This window comes from Thermobia domestica, chromosome 13 (genome assembly GCF_964235325.1).
Source record: "Thermobia domestica chromosome 13, izTheDome1.hap1.1, whole genome shotgun sequence".
In the NCBI taxonomy this organism is placed as follows: Eukaryota; Metazoa; Arthropoda; class Insecta; order Zygentoma; family Lepismatidae; genus Thermobia; species Thermobia domestica.
The window spans coordinates 195,862,806-195,883,447 of NC_137466.1; positions in this window are offsets into that span (position 1 = coordinate 195,862,806).

The following is a 20,642-nucleotide window of genomic DNA, read 5'->3' on the forward strand; positions in this document are numbered from 1 at the left end:
TCGTTTGTTTGTTTGTTTGTTTACGATTGTTTCCCGTACAGCATGCAAACAAATATGGCGCAATTGTGATATGTCATGACGAGGGTTCGGGAAAAGAACGTTTTATTTATTTACATATATTTTTCATTTTTTGGTTTATTACGTATTTATTTTTATTACATTTTTAAGTTATCAAATTTTCCCTTTTTATTTTAACTAAAAACTAACGAACTCTATGGTTTATGGAACCCGGAGGTTCAATGCCGCGTTCAAAAGTTATTCCTTTCTACTTTGGATTCTTATTTTTGGGACATCCATCTTAATATTGCCCTGACATCTAGGTCTAGGTCTTCCTAATGGTCATGAATTTCCAGTCCAAACTTTGAAAGCGTTCCTATTTTCTTCCATTCTGACTAAATGGAACATTAACTTACATTTTCCTCTGCATTAATAGCTATACCAGAACTAATAGTAGCTCATTTTGTTCCTGTAAGTTTTTATTCTGATTTTAAAAAGTGACAAATCAATTTTGTGCAGGTTGTGCTGCATACTTACTTGTAAGCACTGCATTACCATGCAATAACTATTATCTCATGCTATTACTTTTCTGTTCTGCTTATAATCCTATAATTAACTACAGCAATGGAATAAAATTTCAAGGTTAATATGCCGCAAAAATGCATAAGGGAAACGGTAATAATGAGAGTGAATAAAATATTGGAATGAAGAAAGTGGGAGGAAATGGAAGAACTTCGAGAGAAGTCACTCACACGTGTGTCCACCACAAAGTCCATTTGGCATGATCTGGGATAGAACCAGGGACTCCACATACCACACATGAGAGCTCTACCACTGAGCCACCTCGGCCGCCACAAAAATCTATAGGGTTGCCCATAAATAGGGGCTATGTATATAATTTGACTGACTGTAACATTTGTAATTCCGGACAAAAAGTTTTGATATGGCAACACTGTGTAACCTGGACTTAAAACCGTTAGTGTATGCTAGACAAGATGCATTGAGAAAAACGGTTTCGTCAGATTGACAAAAATATAGGTGCTGGTGACCAAATCGTTTAGTCAATATGACGCCAACCAAACGTTTGGTCACCAGCACGAAATCATTTGGTTACGTTCTGTTTGGTTGCAGGTAGTAATTGGTTACCAGTACCAAATATCATTTGGTAATTTTTGACCAAATAATGACCAAATAAGTAGGATTTGGTTAGGAATATCAAAAATTTGGATAAAATGATCCAGATTTGATTCTTGGAACTAAATAATTTGATTGTAAATACTAAACATGGATTTAGTGAATTTGACCAAAACATTTGGTAGAAATTACCAAATACTGTTGGTATAGGTACTAAACTGAAAATAATAGGTTATCCCAAAAAGTCATGGGAATTTTTTTTAACAAATATGGTAACAAAGAATTACACATCTCATAATAACTTTTTTTTTAAAGTTCAAACCATTTTTTAAAGTACAAAGAAAAAACTTTAAAACAAAAAGTCACCAATCGTGCTCACTTCATGGTACGTTTCCACTTATCAAAAACTATCTGCGTTAAATGATTCCCATCGGCAAAAGCCCTGACGGAACCACAGCAGAATGAAATGAATTCTTTCTGGTTCACGTCCCACTCTTATGCCGTAGAGGCTGAAGGAGACGGTGATGATGAGAAACGAATAACATGATGGAATGAGCAAAGTGAGAAGAAACGGGATAACCCCGAGGAAACCCACGGACATAGTGTTTGTCTACCACTAAATTCATTTGACGCGAGCTGGGAGCGAACCAAGAACGGACACAACGGATCCTTTCCACAAAATAATTCGTTTCACACTATATTTGTGCCCTTTATGTCAGATGTGATAGGTGGTTAATGGAAAGGAATGATTGTTAAAAAAATGGTGGAATGTGAATGTGTGACGAAACGGGAGAACCTCGATTCATGGACACGATAATGTCCACCACAAGCTCTCGTGGGCGGAGAGAATTGGGATTTTTCAACAATTATTTCTGGTGGCCCCATGAATTTTACCTATACCAAGTGAGATATTTTCATGTCACCCAGTGCAAAACTTTTAGGGATCAGTAAGAAGTAAATTATTGAACTTCTATTAGGGAACGTTCGTTCTTTTTAGTGGCCACCTAGCAGAAGTCGGTTCGTATTTTGTGCACCGTAGTGTCTATGCCATGCGTTCACACTGCATTTATACTCATGACTACATCACAGTTACAAATAACGAATGGTAACCACTGCCAAGTGAGCCAGAGTAAATACCAAGTGATGTGGGTTTAAAAAAAAAAAAACTAAACAATAGTCCTTTTTTTGTGTGTATATTTTCGATTTTGTGCATCTGTAAACTGTGAATGCACCAGTTTATTTTGCAAACTTCTGCTGTTAATGTCACTTTATTTACTCCTTTCCGGAAGTTTCTACTGGGGGAATTAGGAAATGTCCCAACCCTGCCCCTATAATTTTGCTCCCTGCCTTAGCGTCGTCAATGTAACTTTTCCGCTTCATCTGTACATAAAGGCCTCTTTGTTACACCAAATTTACGGCCACTAAAATAACAAATACAGATTGCATTACAGTAAAGTAATATATACGGAAAAGTAAGCTTACCTTGATCTGCATAATCAATCACACACTTCAAATATTCATTCTGTGCTACTGAATAATCAGTTTTATTTGTCACTTACATACGCTCAAAACACTGATTGCTTCCATAAAAATTTCCCAGGAGTCAAATCGATACATGTCACTTTGTAACTAAATACTTTGGTCAGGAAAACCAAATCTTTACCAAATCACTTAAGATTTGATTGGCATAACCAAATTAGTCAACCAAATGTTCTGATCAGAAATATATAATATTCATGATAAAACACGTTTGGTATAAAATAATAAAATTTTGGTTAAACTAACCAAATAAAGTGACGAAACGTCCTGACCAAACAAGTTTGGTATTCCTAACCAAAGTCATTTTTTTTTTTTTTTTAGTATGGCGGAACGATTGTTTCTGAAATAGTATATACGTTGTATGCCTTTCTATTCTGCAACAAACAATTATGCGGAGGCTCGATCTCCCGATACGACATCACCTTAATTTTTAAGAGGCGTTTTTAAAGGAAAAAGTGTATCAACATCACACATACATCTTAGCCAAATTACGGGAAGCTATCACAGAAGAGTTCCACAGGATACTAGTACGGGTTTCTCAAGCTTCTTGTGACAACGTTCCACTTCGTCTCCAGGCATGTATCAATTTCAATGATGCATTGGTGGACCATGCCATGAAGAACACATATTAAAATTCTAGTAAGGAAAGATATGAGAATAATGTGTTTATGTTCATGTTATGTTGCTAGTTTTTTTTTTTTTACCGCAATCTTTGTAGTATCATATACATAATTATGAGCGGGCCACCCGATATATATATATATATATATATATATATATATATATACAGTGGCGTATTTATGGGGGGCTTCCGGGCTTAAGCCCCTCCTGAAATCTTACTTACTATAGTAAAATATATGAAATATCTTGCAGAATTTTCACATTTTCAGGCAAAGCCCTCCCCCCCCCGAAAGTTAGCAAAGCCCTCCCCGAAACAAAATCGTAAATACGCCACTATATATATATATATATATATATATATATATATATATATATATATATATATATATATATATATACCGTATTCTCGCGTGTATAAGTCGCACTTTTTTTTCACGAAAAAGCAAACGAAAATGTAGGGTGCGTCTTATACACGCGAATGATTTAAAATGGCTTAAAGATAATTACGGTATTAATTTTTTGCGTTTGTTGTACGGTATTTACCGTACATAACAAGAAACACGTATAGAAAACAAAGCCACAATCAGACGAAACAACAATTCAATACAGGAACAAACACGTTAACTCAAATACCGCTATTGTTGATTTGAATCAACAATTACCGGTAAACGAACAAAAGATTTTTTTTAACGGAAGTAAAGTTAAATTTTAAGGGTGCGGCTTATACATGAGTGCGGCTTATACACGCGAGAATACGGTATATAGAAAGATAGATAGAGAGAGAGAGAGAGAGTGTGTGTGTGTGTGTGTGTGTGTAGAAATCATTTATTGCCTCGGCCCATGATGCTCGTATGTAGAAGTAGTAACAGTGTATTTACATCTAACCAAAATATGGCTACTTCCTTACTTCACATATTCCATTTATTCTACATTGGACCTCTAAGAAATTTACGAAATGACTCATATATTCAGCCTGTTATTCGAATGCTCCTATGTAAGTTGAATTTCCCATCAATACACTTCTTCTTTCTAGAAGCAAAGAACTTGAGACTTTTTTCTTCTTCTTTCCTTCTGCCTCACACCCAGGTTCTCTGCAATTTTCTATCGTATCCTTGCATAGATACCCTTAAGGAACAGAATATGAGTGAGTATGTACTCCGCCCCCGCGCGAACAGATCCATCTTATTCCCAAATGTTTCTTCTTCTTCTTCTTCTTTTCTATATAATCGAAGTTCTATTTACATATAGTACACATAAAAATTTATGAGCTTTTTAAATTACTATTGACTGGTACTGCAATTCTTGCCAAAGTCGTGTTGTTATGCCATGGCGAAACTGATATCTGAGCGCAAGGCATTGAAGAACGGTGTGTTGGATAATATAAGCATCACTTTTTACCCTCAGGTTAAAAAAAAAACTGTTTCTTGCATTTTTTTATACTGATTATTGGATACCTTTTCTTTTTTTTCTTTGTTGCTACAAACTTGGAAGGGTAAGCTTTATCACACCTGTCTGTATTGACGGAAATCCAGTTTTTCTTTTTTTTTTAAAAAAAAAGAAAAGAAAAAACACTTTTATGGTTGTTCACCTTTTTTCCTTATTGAAAATATTTTTATGCACTTGTCTCTAACAGCTAAGAAGATGAAAGACATTATTTATTTTATTAACAACGTTCAAAATACATTCAACATGATATCAATTTCAGTGGCGACTTGTGAAACGAATTTTAGGGAGGGAAATTTGTAATAAGAAAAGGTGGTAGAGGATGATGTTGAAGTCTCGAATCAGACTCGTAGCCAGAACACTAAATCATAGAAGACGAGACAATTTTATGGAGCTAACTGAAGTTTGTTGGAGGAAAATTAATTTGGATTCCGGACAGGAAAAGACACCAGAAAAGCCATTGGGTTGATGAGAATTATCTCACAACGAGTTCTTGATCTAAAGGTAGAGTTGTGTTTGTACTTCATAAACCAGCAAAAAGTTTTCCATAAAGTCAATTGGACGAAACTTCTTACGCAAATACTTAAAGAAACCGGGGTCAATTGAAGAGACCGACGACTCATTCGCAACCTGTACATAAGATAACGAACGAAGTTGCGCTTGAATGAAGGTGAAACCAATAATGTGGAGATTGGAAGACGAGTCAGAAAAGGATGTAGTATGTCGCCACAATTATTTAACATTTACAGTGAATGTTTAATGAAGGAAGCATTAATGTGAATTGGAGATTTCAAGATTGGAGAGCAGATCATATGATCAGGTATGCAGATGATACGGTTATTATAGTTAGAACCGAAGAAAGACTAAATAGTTGACACTGGGAAACACAATGTGTCCGTAAAGTTGCGCAACCCAAAGTTCGATTGCGTATATCTTTTGATCTAAGAATGATAAAGACCTGAGATTTGAAACAAATGTAAGCATGTTCTATGTAGATATTTTCGAGATCATAACCAGTGCTGGAAATTGTAATGTTTTTGTGTAGTAACGAAAGAAATTACCGTAAGTGTAAAGTAGAAAATGCGCAAACTGAAGAAAATCAATATTCAGTTGTAGAAAACTGACTTCCTGTGGGTGAATTCCTGTGTATATGAACAGTAGGTATCAACATTTATCCATTGGTGCGAAAATGTGACAAAGTTGATGCAGCGTTGCCATATAAAAATTCTATTTATTGCAAGTCCGTAAAATGGCTGTTTTTTTTTTACAGAAATGCAGATTATGGCAACACTGTTCTCGTAAAATTACTCCAACAGGTTTCTTTTTTTAATATTAATTAATAATAAGCAATGAGATTTTGCACATAATTGATAACATGAATTTTTATGCTAAAATTTGCCTTTCAATTTGAAGTGTTCCCTTGCTGGCGCTGCTGCCGATGTGTGTTTTCCCATATCTCCCTTGAAAGTGGAGGGGCAAGTTGCTGCGGCCAAGATCTTGAATAGTTAGATGTAACAGGATTCTTTCCCCAAAGCAAAGGGAAAGTTTCCTCCGTAGGAGGTCGGCAGGGGTGAGGTCGAAGAATGTTTTACTTTTCTTCCGAGAGCACACTGAAAGTAGAAAGGCTCTAATATTACTGCTGAAACATGTCTGCAGCATATATATACAGGGTGTTCAGAAAGTAACTATGCAGCATGATGACCTGGATCACAATGATGTCACACAAGACGTTGGTCTTCAATCAAACCGGACCTGTGAACAAATAGCTGGTCAAATAGGGTTCAAATATGTTAAACAATGGGAAATTGTGTATTACTAATTGCAATTATATCAGTCATCACTAGACTTCGGATCGATATGCACTAAAAAACGGCAAAATATGCATGCAAATATGCGCTAAAAATAACGAAAATATGCACTGAAAATATGCAAATATGCACTAAAATTAGTAAGTATGCACCATTCAAAAGCTAAAGTTAAATGAGGAAAAAGAGAAAAACGTGTATTACATTATCTATATACTTGGTGTATAACTATGATGCATTCATGCTACAATACACAACTATGTAGTTTTCCGTGTTATTTGGCAAAACCCTGCATTTATCAGTCAAAACATTACTGTACATGGAAAATGTTCCTCCCGTGTCAGGAGTCGTTAAGAGACAGTATTTCAAAGAAGTTATGTTACTTGCCGATAAATCTGAAACTCGTGCGTCATTGTTCTCATGAACACTTTATTTACTTTAGACAAGAATTTTATACCAGGATTTTTCGCATCTATTGACTGTGCATTTCGAAAAAATGCTTGTCCGATTGGTTTTGGTGGTATCTGTTTCGTTGTTGAATCAAACTGCTCAAATGCACTACAAAGTCCTAATCATCGCTCTTCTAATCTCGTTATGATCTTTGAAATCAAACTGAAATGAGTATTGATAAACGCATGGTCGCTTGTAATGTTTTTAGCTCCGCAAGCGTTCACAGTCTGGATGTGAAATTAAAATATACATCTGCTTATATAATATAAGAATAAATATACTTAGAGAAGTAAATAAACATTTCTGGCATAAGCATATAATAAAACCTACCTAGCGAAATTGAACAGGACTCTCTAAAGGTTTTAAAGTTAACGAAGATGTATGTTTTAAAAAATTAAGTGATGTACATACATATAATGGATATAGCGAGATAAAATAAAATAGTGTACATAGGCCTACCGTATTCAATTACAGTATTTATTTGTGCTGCGAATTAATACACATAAAACTTACAATAAAAAAAAAAAAGCCTACCTACGGTTTCAAAGGCCAAGACAAAAAGTAGATGCTACGCTCTTTTCAGCGCTTTTCCCTCTACTGCTGGCTCCCTTTTGAACTATTGTGTATATTATGTTCCTTGTTCCATGTCTCTAAACCAGCTAGAGAACGAGTTATAGGTATTTGAAAATTACTATGTGAATTGCACTTCGTTCAAAAAGTCGCGCGGTATCTAGGGCCTTACATAGCGGTGGACTAAAGGTTAAATATGTAGGGTAATAAGCAAGCTCGTAACTAGAGGGGGCTAGGGGGCCAAGCTCCCCTAAACTTTTCGTGGCCCCTCCAGACCTCAATACAAAAACAGAATTTAGATATTTGTAAGAACATTTTTGATGACTTGACCCCCTAACATATTCAGCCCCCCTTCCTTCCCCAAACCTCTGTGGCTGGTTTCGGGTCTTGTAACAACTAAACGAAGACCTTTACAGAAAACGTAGTTCATATATCTAACCTTTTACAAAATGTCGAAAAATTTTCTAAATGCTTGAAAATTCCGGCTACATTCCGGAATGTAAACTTTCCATTAAAAATATATTTTAACATCTGTTGTTCGCAATACAGGTTCCGCCTAATCAAGAGAATTTAACCATGTTAATTTACCTTTAAATTCATGGAACGGTGAAATATTTCCGTTTAAAATAAATTTCCGTTTAATAAGGAACCTGTTGAAGGAAGCTTTTTTGTATTAAAAACCTGTATTCAAAAACCTTATATTCTTGTTTAAAAGAAAATACATCCACTTGAAATTACTTTTTCTATCCAATTATGTGTAAATCCCAAAATATTTTCTTCTAGCGTAACATTGGCCGTTTCAAACAGTAATAATAATATTGATACTTTAAAATGGAATAAAGTGATTTGAGCGAGACATGGAGCACGAATAGGAAGAAGGTATAGTTATCGAAAACATAACAGAAGGCTTAGTGGGAAAGTTACGTTTCGAGAAACCGAGGTGCGTATCAAATCAACAGAAACTTATATTTAAATACTCCCATAAACTCCTCAAAGGAAAACTTGGGATCTTATCTCCTTCTTTCAGAAAATAACTGCTGTGACAAGTTTTAGATTTTCTAAAGCAAATATTTTAATTAATTTATAGCTCATTTCCAAAGGGTTGTTCATTTCTTCCTGAAATACATTCTTCAACGGTTTCTTTAGGATGAACTCTGTCGGTATTTAAAAAAAGCCACATCTGAGTTGTTTCACAGTTGTATAAACTCCTTATTAGGCATGGAACTGCTATGAAAATATAAGAAAGCCAAACAATTGAGCGCTACTGACGTTTGAGCTTTTGCTGTCGAAAAGAATAGAAATGTCCTCTTCTGAAATCAAGCTTGCTTACTTTGAAAATATTACTTGTTTAGCATACACTTTGCATTGTTAACGTCTCTCAACTTCAATCCACTGTTTCAGAAGATTTTTCGGGCCCATTTAGTTGTAGTGCGACATCTCTGTCCAATTTTTGTCCATTTTTGTCCACCCAAGAAAACGATTTATACCATTCAAATTAACAAAGGAGGGTCATTTAGGGATGCGCACGATACAAGATTTGTAGCTGTCTCGTCTCGAAAATGTGCAGCAAAAGTGATGTCTAGACTCGAAAAATGTATATTTCTCTATTGGAAGAGCCGTGTCTCGACTCAAATTTTGGCAGGAAAAATCCTGTCTCGACTCGTCTCGTGCGCATCGCTTGCCATTTCAAAATTTCGGCCACTTCGACCACCTGTACGGCATCTTCAAATGCGAATTTTAGCTAGCTCAGAATTTTATCCAATTTTTGTCCATTTTTGTCCACCCAAGAACAAATTTTGTACCATTCAAATTAACAAAGGAGAGACTTTCAAAATTTGGTCACTTCGATCACCTGTAGTGCCGCATCTTCAAATTTGAATTTTTTAACTGTCTCAGAATGTTATCCAATTCTTGTCCATTTCTGTCCACCCCAGAAAAAAATGTACTATTCAAATAAACGAGAGAGGGTTATTTCAAATTTGGCCACTTCGATCACCTGTAGTGCGACATGTTTAAATTCGAATTTTAACAAGCTTAAAATTTTGTTCAATTTTTGTGCATTCATGTACCACCAACAAAACAATGTGTACCATGAAAATAAACGAGTGAGGTTCATTTCAAAAATTGACCACTTCGATTACCTGCAGGGCGACATCATCAAATTCGAATTTTAATTAGCTCATTATTTATTCAATTTCCGTGCATTTTTGTACCATAAAAAATTTGTACCATTCAAATTAACAAAAGAGGACCAGTTCAAAATTTTAGCCACTTCGATCACCAGGAGTGTGATATCTTTAAATTAGAACTCTACCTTAGAATTTTTCCTATTTTTTGTGCGTTTTTGTACCACCAAGATACTTGAAATTCGAATTTGAAAATGTCTCACTACTGGTGATCTAAGTGGCCAAATTTTTAAATAACCTTCCCTGGTTTATTTCAATAGTACAGAATTTATTCTTCATGGTACAAAAGTGTTCAAAAATTCGACACAATTCTGAGCTAATTAAAATTCGAATTTGAAGCTGTCACGCTACAGGTGATCAAAATGGCCGAATTTATTGAAATGGCTCTCCCTCGTTTATTTGAATGGTACAATTTTTTTGTGGACAAAATTGGACAAGATGTAATCGATGTGGACAAATTTTAAAATGGCCCTCTCTCGTTTATTTAAATGGTATAAATTTCTTTGTTGGGTGGACAAAAATGGGCAAAGTCCTGAGCTAGTTAAAAATCGAATTTGAAGATGTCGCACTACAGGTGATCAAATTGCCCGAAAATTGGAAATGTTCCTCCCTCGTTTATTTGAATGGTACAAATCTTTTCTTGGGTGGACAAAAATGGACAAAAATTGAACAAAATCCTAAGCAAGTTAAAAGTCGAATTTGAAGATGTTTCACTACGGATGATCGAAGTGGCCAAAATTTTGGAATGGCCCTCCTTTGTTAATTTGAATGGTACCAAATTTTTTCTTGGGTAGACAAAAATGGGCAAAAAGTGGACAAAATTCTGAGTTAAAATTCAAATTTGAAGATGTCGCACGAAAACTAAATGGACCCAGATTTTTCTTTTGGTATTCCTATACAGCCACACAACCACACAATTTAAAATCCACACACATACAACAGTAGCAACTTTAACTGTCGAGATGAGTGACGTAGAAATTTTGTTTTAGGTGATTTGACATCGTTATTTGTATCTTCTTCCAAAAAGCTGACATTCATGCATCATTGCTAGTAGGATGAATCACCCAATCCTTTGTTATTCTTCTTTCACATGACCTTGGAAGATATTCTAAACCTACAATAATGAACCATTTAAAGATTTTGAGTCTATTTATATTAGAAACTTGAAATTCCACTTATAAAGAAAGTTGTCGAACGTTAAAAATTATCAATTTGTTCGTTCCTTTAAATATGCATTTATATGCAATAACGACATAAACATGCACCAACCTCCGAAATATGCAAATATATACACTATAAAACTCTGTTATTTTCCCCCAAAACAGCTGAAACGAATTTCTGTATAAAGAGCATACCAATATCACATCAGGAATAAAACATGCAAATATGCAAAAATCCGAAGTCTAGTCATCACTTAGCACACCACAACATGGCACTGCATAGTTACTTTCTGAACACCCGGTACACTGTATTTCGCTAACAAGGAAATACTTAAAGCAACAGGTTTTAATTTTATATTTTTTTATTTCTGGTAAAATCCCTCTTTATTATTTGTATATTTTTCGAATAGTCCTAACTCAAATACAGATATGATCTTATTTACACATAGAAAGCACAAGTGAGTAAATTTGAGCAGCGGGAAATACATTAAAGGGTTTAATATGTGAAACTTCCGATAGTTATTATTTCAGACTATCAGAATACATGTTCTTCACATCGGGAGAAGACGTTTCATTTTGGACCAAAACTTTCACTAATCAACTTATAGACACCCAAAACTATGAATTCGACACTAATATCGGTCATTTTTAATTATCTTTACGTGTCATCATCTCCCCTTGGCAGTACTAATGGGGCGGAATTTGGATTTAAACGGCATCGGCTGTTCATCTCAGCGACCCCGAAAACTATGGATTCGACATTAATAACGGCCATTATCGATCATTTTTATATATCTTTCTCTTCCTCCTCCCTTACGTTGCGGGCTAAATTTGGATTTAAATGGCTGGAAGTATCGCTAGTAGTAGAAAATGGATCGATCTGGGCCAGACCTGGATCAGCGTTTAACAACTCACAAGCCCCTGGGAAAATGACCACCGTGCACCGTGAGCCCATGGTCTTTTACGACCTCCATTTTAGGGGTGAATTCGTTCCCTTTTATGAGCACTTTTAAGGGGGTGTATTCGTTCTCTTTTATGAGCCCATTTTTAGGGGTGAACTCATTCCCTTTTATGAGCACTTTTCCAACCCTTATGTTAATTACGAACACATAGAAGAGCAGATAACACATAAGAGTACGTAACACACAGCAGAACAGATAACACATAAGAGTACATAACATAACAAGGGTGTACTCGTTCTCTTTTATGAGCATATTTTTCAACCCCTATTTTAACATAGCAGAAATTACACTGACACTACGTAACACACAGCAGAACAGATAACACATAAGAGTACGTAACATAACAAGGGTGAACTCGTTCCCTTTTATGAGCATATTTTTCAACCCTTATTTTAACATAGCAGAAATGACATAAGAATACGTAACATAACAAGGGTGTATTCGTTTTCCAACCCCTATTTGAACATAGCATAGAATACATGGAGACTATGAACATACAACAGAGCAGATAACAAACACAACCACCTCCATTTTAGGGGTGTATTCATTCCCTTTTATGAGCATATTTTCCAACCCCTATTTTAACATAGCAGAAATTACACTGAGACTATGAACACACAGCAGAACAGATAATATATAGCACAGCTAATAAAAGAACATGGCATATTTTCCAATCCCTATTTTAACATAGCAGAAATTACACTGAGACTATGAACACACAGCAGAGCATAAGAGTACGTAACACACAAGGGTGTATTCATTCTCTTTTATGAGCATATTTTCCAACCCCTATTTCAACATGACAGAGACTACGAAACATGGCGGTCATAGTACAGGGGGTGTATTCATTTTCTCCACCCCTAATTGAACATAGCAGAAATTACACTGAGAGTACGTAACACACAAAAACCTCCATTTTAGGGGTGGACTCGTTCTCTTTTATAATTACTTTTCCAACCCCTATTTTACCATAGCAGAAATTACATAATTTTTTTTTTCAACCCCTATTTTAAGACAATGAATACCTATGTAACATAGCGATTGGATACGCTCTTTGAACCGATTTGGATGGAACTCGACATATGGGGGTTTTCAACCATGCTGAGTACGAATATCATACCTATTTTTACCTGGGTCCTATAGTTTATGTGGCATACGCCCTTTTTATGACAATTTTAACCGATTTGGATGAAACTCGGTATATGAGGGTTTTCGGACATGCTGATTACAAATATCATACTTATTTTTATCTGGGTCTTATAGTTTATGTGGGATACGCCCTTTGTATGACAATTTTAACCGATTTGTATTAAACTCGGTATATGAGGGTTTTCGGACATGCTGATTACAAATATCATACCTATTTTTATCTAGGTCTGATAGTTTATGTGGGATACGTCCTTTGTGTGACACTTAAAAACCCAATAACTCGAAAACGAAGCAACATATTGAGGTGCTGTTTCCACATTTAGTAATTGGTCATCAACTACTACAAGTTCCAAAATACTGATCATCGAGGTCAAAGGTCAACATACTTAAAACCTAATAACTCGAAAATGGATCCACATATTGAGATGCTGTTTCCACATTTAGTAATTGGTCATCAGGTACTACAAGTTCCAAAATAGTGGCCATCGAGGTCAAAGGTCAACATACTTAAAACCTAATAACACGAAAACTGAGCCATATATTGAGGTGATGTTTCCAAATCTAGTAATTGGTCATCAACTACTACAAGTTCCAAAAATAGTGGTCATCGAGGTCAAAGGTCAAAATACTTAAAACCTAATAACACGAAAACTGAGCCATATATTGAGGTGATGTTTCCACATTTAGTAATTGGTCATCAGGTACTACAAGTTCCAAAATACTGACCATCGAGGTCAAAGGTCAAAATACTTAAAACCTAATAACTCGAAAATGGATCCACATATTGAGGTGCTGTTTCCACATTTAGTAATCGGCCACCAACTACTACAAGTTCCAAAATTAGTGGTCATCGAGGTCAAAGGTCAAACTCGAAAACGGAGCCAAATATTGAGGTGGTGTTTCCACATTTAGTAATAGTTCATCAATCACTGCAAGTTCCAAAATAATGACCATCGAGAGCTTGTAAACGGAGCAACGGATAAATTTTGTACAAAGCATAAAAAGTGAAGGAGGAATAAATTTGAGTGGCCTATTGAATTTTGTACCAACGAGAAATGCCATTTTAACTAGCTGAGAATTATATGTCTTCTTGTACTAATTAAATAAACGAAGGAATATTGTACCAATGAGAAATGTCATTTTTTCTAGACCATGTTCTAATATTTAAACAAACGAAGGGGTGAATTTGAGTGACCTATTCAATTTTGCACCAACGAGAAATAATTGCGTATTTTAAATAAACAATCGGATAAATTTAACCGGCTCAGAAGTTCAATACTATTTTGTACTCTTGAGTGAGCTTTCCAATTTTGTAGCAAGAAGGATCATTTTTTTAAAAACTAACTCAGAATTTCATTTCATTTTTGTAATACTCAAATTTGGATGAAGTATTTAGCTTTGTATGAACCAGAAACATTTGATTGGATTATTTCCTTATGTACCAACTGGAAAAAGTGAAGGGTCATTATTCAAATAAACGAAGGAATACCAACTAGAAAAAAAGAAGTGAAGTATGAATAAAATTTAGGTGGACTATTTTCTTTTGTACCAACTGGAAAAGAGAAGAAGAGCTACTTTAACTAGCTCATTATGTACTGTTTAAAGAAACGAAAATTGACTATTTAACAAGTTCATAATTTCTGTAACGAAAAAATAATTTCGATGTTCTACTTTTTATACCAGCGAGAAAAAATGAACTAGCTGAATATTTAAATATACAAAAGAATAAATTTAAGTGACCTATTCAATTTTGTACCAATGAGAAATGGCTCAGCAAAAGGCGAAGAAGGACTATTTTATAATTTTACTATTCAAATAAACAATGGAGTATTTAGTTTTGCACCATTTTGGAGTATTCAAATAAACAAAGGACTTATAATTTGTGTCAACACAAAATCAATTAAACGAAGTAATGCATTTGAAAAACCGAAGTTGAGTATTTTATACCATTTTGTATTATTTCAACAAACAAAGGAATAAGCAAAAAAAGGATCATTTTATATCATTTTAAAGGCGTAAATATGAGTGAGCTATTTAATTTTGTAGCTGAGTATTTTCACGAAAGAACAAAATTGTACTAATCAGAAAAAGCGAAGAAGACCCATTTTAACTAACTGAGAATTTCTGTACCTTTTTGTACTATTTAAACAAACGATGGGATAAATTTGAGTGACCTGTTTTTTGTACTAACCAGAAAAATCGAAGAAGGTCCAATTTAGCTAACTCAGAATTTATATACCTTTATACTAGCTCAATGAACGAAAGAACAAATTTAGGTGTTCTACTTTTTTATACCAAACAAGGAAGAACCATTTTAACTTGCTGAGTATTTTATACCATTTTGTACTACTCAAATAAACGAAAGAAAAAGCGAAAAAAGACCTTTTTAACTAGCGCAGAATTTCTGTAACGCAAAAATTAATTTGGATGGAGTAACAAGAAAGAAAGCAAAGATATGTCATATTAAATATTTAAAAAAACGAGGGGATAAATTTAAGTGATCTATTCCATTTTGTACCAAGGAGAAATGCTATTAACTTAGAATTTCTAGTGCATGTTGTATTATTTAAACAAAACGAAGGGCTAAATTTGAGAAAGCGAACATGAACCATTTTACTCAAATTTGGATGGAGTATTTAGCTTTGTATGAACCAGAAAAAAGTGAAGAAGGTCCATTTTAACTAGTTCAATATTTCTGTACAATTTTATACTACCCAAATAAACGAAATTTTATTTTTGTATTAATCAGAAGAAAATCAAAGAAGGGTCATTTTAACTGGCCAAGCAGAAAAAGGAAAGAATTAACACTTTGTACTAACCAGAAAATGAGAAGAAGGATCAGCATTCTATACTTTTTGTGCCATTTATTGGGGTGTCCTATTTCTTTTTTTTACCAACGAGAACCATTTTTAACTGACTTAGAATTTTATACCTTTTCGAAAATTTGTATCAAATCGAAAACAGCAAGGAAATACCATTTTAAATAGCTCAGCATGTTATAGCTTTTTGTGTTTTTGGTCTACCCAATTTCTTGGCCATGTTGTACTATTTAAAAAAAACGAAGGAATAAATTTGTGTGACCTATTCACTTTTGTTACAAGCAGAAAAAGGAAAGAATAAATTTGAGTGGCTTAAGCAAAGAAGGTCAATGGTAACTAGCCTTTTTGTGCTATTAAATTTGAGTGACCTATTGAAGAATGAATAAATTTTGTTTGTAATTAAAAAAGCGGGGAAGGTCTACTTTCTGAACAAACCAGAGAAAAAACAAATTTGTGTGACCTATTCACTTTTATAGCAAGCAGAAAAAGCACGAAAAAAAAGGGAAGAAGGTTCATTATAACAAGCTGGGTATTTTTATCCTTGTGGTGCTACATTTTGTATATGTTTGTGTCATCCAGATCAGTTTATTAATTTCTTTAAAAAAAAACAAAACAATACACTACTTTTACTGACAATTCAGTTGCCAGAGTCCAATGTTTGTAATATTACAATACTACAAATTGATCCATTTATAAAATAATATAGTTAATTTTAGCTCTAATATGTTCTTCTATTCTTACACAATCAAATGCATATGCTACAGTGGGCTGAGTGTTCATTTACAGAATTAAATAATTGTTTATCTTTCTCTAAAAACATTTCTACTATTTTGTTGATATAATAATCACACTCTGTAATGTATTCATATACCAGATTAAATTTTTTCTCCAAAGTATAAGTGTTCTTAATATTACAACCTTTAAAATGCTTCTTTATATAAAGTTTATAGATTTTCTCTCTCATTTTACGTTTAATCAAGATTGTCCACACCTTTTGTAATAATTCGTAATCATACTGCAGCAAACAGTTGTGATCTTTTTCATTCTCATTATGTTTAGAACATGCTTCACATAATAATACTGAATTTGGTGTATACTCATTAAATAATTGTATAACACATGTATCACTAATACTTTGACTAGTACACCCGCACTCATTAGTTTCCACTTCAAAACAGGTAATATTTGAAACACTGTCATCATCACTTTCCGGGAGTATTTCATCATTATATCTATTATAGCGTCTAAAATAATACACTTCTTCTATTTCCTGTGTTGGATATATGATTCTCACTTTATCACGTAATTCATCTGGCAAATCGGGGTCAGACGTCTGGATTAACAGTATAGGTTTCTCGTTTTCACGCTGAATTTCTTTTTCTCTAGGTGAAACATAAGCAATTTCCATGCTAGTCATTTTTCTACTCTTCAGCAAAAACAAATCAAATAAATAGTTTTATATACCAACAATAAAAGCATTCTCCGTCTTAAATAATATGTTTCAAGCAATACAAAACATCATGATGTATGTTCTATTATTTTTCAAATATACTCCATAAACTTATATTCCATTATAATAAAATACATAAATGCAAAAATATATATTTGTCTTTTTGACTTAGACGAGGAAAAAAGTTTTAAAAAATAATTGAATCGTTGAACAATAGGCAGTACCTTAGGACCCTCACTATACTAGCAGTACAAATGTTAAATATCCGCAGCAACATGGAACTTTGAAATCTTCTCTTACTTTGATATAATCTCTTCTTCTGCTGTGATTCAAAATGGTCAAGTATGCTGTTACGCAAATTGCTATGTAGTCTGTTCTACACAATTATGACTCAACTCTGGTTTGTTAAATCTCACGTTCAATATTTTATGAGCCTTTCTTAGTGACGGGAGAGTCAATTTAAATTGTTCTCTGGATGACACAAAAATAATACAAAATGTAGCATCACAAGGGTATAACATTCTGAGATTTTTCTTCTGATTGTTACACAAATGAAATAGACCACCCGTAATACAAAATGGTATAAAAATACCTAGCTTGTTATAATGAACCTTCTTCCCTTTTTTTCGTGCTTTTTCTGCTTGCTATAAAAGTGAATAGGTCACACAAATTTGTTTTTTCTCTGGTTTGTTCAGAAAGTAGACCTTCCCCGCTTTTTTAATTACAAACAAAATTTATTCATTCTTCAATAGGTCACTCAAATTTAATAGCACAAAAAGGCTAGTTACCATTGACCTTCTTTGCTTAAGCCACTCAAATTTATTCTTTCCTTTTTCTGCTTGTAACAAAAGTGAATAGGTCACACAAATTTATTCCTTCGTTTTTTTTAAATAGTACAACATGGCCAAGAAATTGGGTAGACCAAAAACACAAAAAGCTATAACATGCTGAGCTATTTAAAATGGTATTTCCTTGCTGTTTTCGATTTGATACAAATTTTCGAAAAGGTATAAAATTCTAAGTCAGTTAAAAATGGTTCTCGTTGGTAAAAAAAGAAATAGGACACCCCAATAAATGGCACAAAAAGTATAGAATGCTGATCCTTCTTCTCATTTTCTGGTTAGTACAAAGTGTTAATTCTTTCCTTTTTTCTGCTTGGCTAGTTAAAATGACCCTTCTTTGATTTTCTTCTGATTAATACAAAAATAAAATTTCGTTTATTTGGGTAGTATAAAATTGTACAGAAATATTGAACTAGTTAAAATGGACCTTCTTCACTTTTTTCTGGTTCATACAAAGCTAAATACTCCATCCAAATTTGAGTAAAATGGTTCATGTTCGCTTTCTCAAATTTAGCCCTTCGTTTTGTTTAAATAATACAACATGCACTAGAAATTCTAAGTTAATAGCATTTCTCCTTGGTACAAAATGGAATAGATCACTTAAATTTATCCCCTCGTTTTTTTAAATATTTAATATGACATATCTTTGCTTTCTTTCTTGTTACTCCATCCAAATTAATTTTTGCGTTACAGAAATTCTGCGCTAGTTAAAAAGGTCTTTTTTCGCTTTTTCTTTCGTTTATTTGAGTAGTACAAAATGGTATAAAATACTCAGCAAGTTAAAATGGTTCTTCCTTGTTTGGTATAAAAAAGTAGAACACCTAAATTTGTTCTTTCGTTCATTGAGCTAGTATAAAGGTATATAAATTCTGAGTTAGCTAAATTGGACCTTCTTCGATTTTTCTGGTTAGTACAAAAAACAGGTCACTCAAATTTATCCCATCGTTTGTTTAAATAGTACAAAAAGGTACAGAAATTCTCAGTTAGTTAAAATGGGTCTTCTTCGCTTTTTCTGATTAGTACAATTTTGTTCTTTCGTGAAAATACTCAGCTACAAAATTAAATAGCTCACTCATATTTACGCCTTTAAAATGATATAAAATGATCCTTTTTTTGCTTATTCCTTTGTTTGTTGAAATAATACAAAATGGTATAAAATACTCAACTTCGGTTTTTCAAATGCATTACTTCGTTTAATTGATTTTGTGTTGACACAAATTATAAGTCCTTTGTTTATTTGAATACTCCAAAATGGTGCAAAACTAAATACTCCATTGTTTATTTGAATAGTAAAATTATAAAATAGTCCTTCTTCGCCTTTTGCTGAGCCATTTCTCATTGGTACAAAATTGAATAGGTCACTTAAATTTATTCTTTTGTATATTTAAATATTCAGCTAGTTCATTTTTTCTCGCTGGTATAAAAAGTAGAACATCGAAATTATTTTTTCGTTACAGAAATTATGAACTTGTTAAATAGTCAATTTTCGTTTCTTTAAACAGTACATAATGAGCTAGTTAAAGTAGCTCTTCTTCTCTTTTCCAGTTGGTACAAAAGAAAATAGTCCACCTAAATTTTATTCATACTTCACTTCTTTTTTTCTAGTTGGTATTCCTTCGTTTATTTGAATAATGACCCTTCACTTTTTCCAGTTGGTACATAAGGAAATAATCCAATCAAATGTTTCTGGTTCATACAAAGCTAAATACTTCATCCAAATTTGAGTATTACAAAAATGAAATGAAATTCTGAGTTAGTTTTTAAAAAAATGATCCTTCTTGCTACAAAATTGGAAAGCTCACTCAAGAGTACAAAATAGTATTGAACTTCTGAGCCGGTTAAATTTATCCGATTGTTTATTTAAAATACGCAATTATTTCTCGTTGGTGCAAAATTGAATAGGTCACTCAAATTCACCCCTTCGTTTGTTTAAATATTAGAACATGGTCTAGAAAAAATGACATTTCTCATTGGTACAATATTCCTTCGTTTATTTAATTAGTACAAGAAGACATATAATTCTCAGCTAGTTAAAATGGCATTTCTCGTTGGTACAAAATTCAATAGGCCACTCAAATTTATTCCTCCTTCACTTTTTATGCTTTGTACAAAATTTATCCGTTGCTCCGTTTACAAGCTCTCGATGGTCATTATTTTGGAACTTGCAGTGATTGATGAACTATTACTAAATGTGGAAACACCACCTCAATATTTGGCTCCGTTTTCGAGTTTGACCTTTGACCTCGATGACCACTAATTTTGGAACTTGTAGTAGTTGGTGGCCGATTACTAAATGTGGAAACAGCACCTCAATATGTGGATCCATTTTCGAGTTATTAGGTTTTAAGTATTTTGACCTTTGACCTCGATGATCAGTATTTTGGAACTTGTAGTAGTTGATGACCAATTACTAAATGTGGAAACAGCACCTCAATATGTTGCTTCGTTTTCGAGTTATTGGGTTTTTAAGTGTCACACAAAGGACGTATCCCACATAAACTATCAGACCTAGATA